We start from the raw sequence: 5,012 nt of genomic DNA on the forward strand, positions 1-5,012 counted from the left end.
ATGGAAACTTTTTCCAGGGAAAGACTGGGTGACCCAAGTCAGTACCGTTTCCTTCCCTTCCTGTGGGGTTTTCTTGCAACTGGGACACTCAGTCTCTGGTGGTTTTTTTGCCCACTGATCATCCTGGGAAGGTGATCAGGTCATGCAGGCATGTGGCTTTGGTCTGGTGACCTAGTGCCTGCACAACCTGGAATCTCTTCTGGGTTATGGCTAAGTGGCCTGAGAGTGGACCGGACTGATTCCCATGCTGTGGGGGTTTCCTCTCACCTGGGAAACATGATCACTGTTATTTTAGGACCCAGAGTTCAGTCTCTTGGTCGCTGTATGGAAAATGTTGTCCTACTCCTCAGAGGCAGTGTTCTCCTGGAGCCGCTATCTTGTCCCCGCATGAGTTTCTTTTCCTCATCAACTCCTTTTAAAAGCCAACTGACTAGCTATGTCTGGTATTATGTGAGTGCCTGGATGTGGAAGTTGGAGTTAGACATCCCTCAGAACCCTCCTCCATTGCTGGTGGGAATGTAAACTTGTACGACCACTTTGGAAATCAATCTGGTGCTTTCTCAGTCAGTTAGGAATAGTGCTTCCTCAAGATCCAGACATAGCACTTATAGGCATATATCCAAAAGATGCTCAAGTATACAACAAGGACATTTGCTCAACAATGTTTAGCAGCTTTATTTGTAATAGCCAGAAGCTGGAAATAGCCCAGATGTCCATCAATGGAGGAATGGATACAAAAATTGTGGTACTTTTACACAATGGAATACTACTCAGCAATTAAAAACAAGGAAATCATGAAATTTGCAGGCAAATGGGTATCTAGAAAAGATCATCCTGAGTGAGGTATCCCAGAAGCAGAAAGACACACACGGTATATACTTACTTATATAGACCTATAAGATAGGATAAACATACTAAAATATATGCACCTAAGAAGATAAAGAAGAAAGAGTACCCTGGGTAAGATGATCAATGATCTAGCCTCACTATAAAGACAAATGGGATAGACATGAGAAGTAGGAGAAAACATGTAACAGGATAGAAGCCTACCACAGAGGGTCTCTGAAAGACTCTACCTAGCAGTGTATCAAAGCAGATGCAGAAACTCATAACCAAACCTTCGACAGAATACAGGGAATTATACGATAAAAGGAGGAGTTAAAATGACTGGGAGAGGACAGGAGCTCCACAAGAACAAAATACATCAGGGCATGGGGGTCCTCTATGAGACTGTTTCTCCAACCAAGGACCATGTATGATATAACCTAGAACCCCTTGTCAGATGTAGCCCATGGTAGCTTAGTAACCAAGTGGGTTTCCCTAATAATGGGAACAAGAACTATTTCTGACATTAACTCAATGACTGGTTCCTTTACCTCCCCACCCCCGAGGGAAGAACAGTCTTGCTAGGCCACAGAGGAGGACATTGCAGCCAGTCCTGAAGATACCTGATAAGCTAGGGTCAGATGGAAGGGGAGGAGGACCTCCCCTAGCAGTAGACTTGGAAAGGGGCAGGGAGGAGATGAGGGAGCAAGGGTGGGGCTGGGAGGGATTAAGGGAAGGTGCTATGGCTGGGATACAATGTAAATAACTTGTGATGAACATAAAAAATAAAAAATTAAAAAAATATTCCATCTCCAATTGATAATGATGCTTAGGAAGCTTAAAAACTGTGGCCTTTTTTGAGAAAATATGTCACTGGGAAAAGACTTTGATAGTTTAAAGACTCCCAAGATTTCTAGTGCTTTCTCTGTGCTTTGTACTTGCTGTTCAAGAGGTGAGCTCTCAGCAGCTTCCTGGTCCTGCCACCATGCCCTTGACTCCACCACCACAGACTCCAATTTATGGAACTGTAAGCCTAAATAAACTCTATTATAAGTTGCCTTTGTCATGATGTTTTACCACAGCAATAGGAAAGTAACTAGTACACTGAAAAAGAAACATGGAGCAATGATCCTTCAAAGAGGTGCAAGGATTTTGACCTGAAAAAAGTCCAAGGTGCAAAGTACAGTGTGGGAAGCGGGGGTGGACACCATTTGTGGTGTAAGGATAAAGCCAAAAGCATAGATATAAAAAAGTCAGGGAACAAGATACCAGTTGCAAGAGGAGTGAAAGAATCATGAAGGTGAGGCGTTTCTAGCTGGCCCTTATGGCATGTGGTTGTATGGAGAAAAAGCACATAACTCCTCACCCCTGCACGCAGATGTCTCTCCTTCTTGCCGAGTTAGCTCTATATTATGATGTCCATCCTGCCATTAGGATGGCACTTAAATCAGCTCAAGGTGACACAAGCCAGTGCATACTGGGAACCTGCTTGTTTGCTGATAAGCACATCGCTGGGGGTGTGGTGAGTCATTTAGAGCCATCGGAAATAAATGCTCTGGCAATACACAGTCGGTGAAATAAAAGTTGTAAAGTTGGCCCTGCTTCACCTACGCAGAATAAATACAAAATGACATCCACCATAACACCTATGAAGAAAAAAGTTTGTCGTGCTATAACAAGAAGTAGTAATCAGTAGAAACAATTACTAGTGGCACACAAATTCAAACCTCCAGATAAATAAGCACCTAAAACTTTATGAGCTGACAGCCCTTACTGAACTGTGTATAATTTGGCACTAATTAGTAATTTGACAATACTTTAATACAACCAGGGTTCTTAGAAAAAAATCATTTCCATTTTGCACTATTGAAAACAACCCAGAGTGCTTGCTTCGGCAGCACATATACTAAAATTGGAACGATATAGATAAGATTAGCATGGGCCCTTGCATAAGGAAAACAACTCAGAGCTTTTAACTAATTTCGTTCAGCTATGGAGAATGCACTACTCAACCATATCCAGAATGTCAGAGAATAACTCCAGGAAAAGGTCTAGGATGAAGATTCTTTCATGATCATGAGTATTTTCTAAATAAGTGCAGGTAATTCTATTGTGTTTTTTTTTTAACAGAAAATTATAGTTCAATCCTCAGGAATAAGGACAAACATATTCATGTGCCTCCATATTTCATGTCCCTTACACCATTAACTTCAATTTCTTTTTAATATTTTTATTTTCATTATTTTTACTGTGCATGTGTATGCGTGTGTGTGTATGTGTGTGTGTGCATGTGCAGTTATGTGTGCTGATATATATATGTGCCAAGAACAGAGAAGGATTTCAGATGACCTGCTATCACTCTTCACATTACTCCTTTGATACAGGATCACTCAATAAACCTGAAGTTAGGTGGACAGCCAGTAAACCCTACCAGTCCTATTGTCTCCATCACCGCTCTACTAGCACTGGGGTTACAGACTAACTTACCCTCATGGGAAATTTTTTTTTAACTTTTTATTTAGGTGCTAAAGACTCAAACTCTGTTCTTCATGTTTGTACTTGGTAACACTCTTGGCTACTGAGCCAATCTCCACAACCCCATTATCCTGAATTCTTAACGAACAAATGACTGAGTTAAAAACATGTTCTATGTTGTTAATGCTTCCTAACTAATTAGGCATATGTGTGCCTTTTGCTGGGGCTTCTTTAGAACTGCAACTAGTAACAGGACTTAGAACAACTAATTCCTTGTAAAAATAATTTCACATTTTTTGCTAGGGATGCAGATTTAGAAATAATCTATTCTTTACCAGCTCCTGATAAATTAAAACATATAGTGACATTAAACAGTAATTTGGATATTTTACCAACTTTATATTTTGGCAATGTTTCATGCCTCATTTGCCTTAAAACTCATTAGATTAGTGCAACAACACGTTTTAATTCAATAGGTTTAAACTTATTTTTCCAAGAAAGTTGGGCCCTGCTTGTTTTCGATGCTTTCATGCTTCAGTTAATATATTGCAAATTTTCCTTTTTCTGTTTGCTCTGTTTTCCTTTATATACCATTTGTTAAAGGTTCTTTATCTTGAGCAAGAAGGAACAGATGAAAAGTAAATTATTCCCTTGGGCTTGTGAAATAGTTTGTCTCTACATCTACAATCTCAATCATTTCTTATATTTTACTGAGCCTTCAACTTGTAACGAATATATGCACTAAAGCTAATGTATCAATGGGAAGAAACAGAGACCAGCATTTGGGAGGTTGCCAGTTGAGGACAGTGGTGGAAAGCATTTATTTTGTTGAACCCAGTCACCCCAGCAGTGAGAGCAGTGAGGCACTGGACAAGAAGCAGACTTTGTTATGCCCTAGCACAACCCTGGAGAACTCTAGGACCCTGTCCTGTAGATGCCACAGCGGTGTGTGTGTGTGTGTGTGTGTGTGTGTGTGTGTGTGTGTTTGTGTTTGTGTGTGTGTGAGTGTGTGTGTGTGTGTGTGTGTGTTTGAGATGTGATCTCACTATGTCGCCCTGCCTGGCCTTGAACAGAGGCTCCTCCAGACATAGCTTCCCAAGTTCTTAGATTACAGGATATGCCACTAATCCTGTCTCTCATTTCTTTTCACTTAGTTTTATTATCTTTTTATCTCTCCATTGACTTCTTTTCCACGCTTTACTTAGCTATGTGAGTCAATTGTCCTACCAAAATATGAATAAACCTTGAGGACATTATGCCAAACAAAATAACACAATCACAAATGGATAAATGCTGCACGATTCTACTATGCTTTGTAGCTGTAAGGGTCAAATTCACATAAATAGAAAGAATCATGGCTACTAGGGGCTATGTTAAAAAAGTATCCATGTAGTATGGAGCTTTGATGAAGAGTGTCAAAGACGAAAATGATGATGTTTGTATCATAGTATGAATGTATTTAATACAACTGAATGGTATTAAATGCTGAAAAATAGTCTAAGATAGAGGGCCACAAAGATGGTTTAGCAATCATAAGGACTTGCTGCTCTTACAGAGGATCCAAGTTCAGTTCTCATCACCTTCATGGTGGCTCCTAACAGACTGTAACTCTAACTCCAAAGAACCTTGCTCCTGCCTTTGACCACCACAGTCAACACACATAGTGCATATGCATATATGTAGGTAAATCTGATACATACCAAATGCATCAG

At 40.3% G+C, this 5,012-nt stretch overlaps 1 non-coding gene across 1 annotated transcript; it reads left to right on the top strand.

Moving 5' to 3' along the window:
- Window positions 1–2,707: 2,707 nt before the first annotated feature.
- LOC132649638 (U6 spliceosomal RNA) lies at window positions 2,708–2,809 on the top strand. The gene has a single exon (XR_009588120.1). It is a non-coding gene; the product is annotated as a U6 spliceosomal RNA (small nuclear RNA).
- Window positions 2,810–5,012: the final 2,203 nt, after the last annotated feature.

Source organism: Meriones unguiculatus, chromosome 20, assembly GCF_030254825.1.
Source record: "Meriones unguiculatus strain TT.TT164.6M chromosome 20, Bangor_MerUng_6.1, whole genome shotgun sequence".
Lineage (NCBI taxonomy): Eukaryota > Metazoa > Chordata > Mammalia > Rodentia > Muridae > Meriones > Meriones unguiculatus.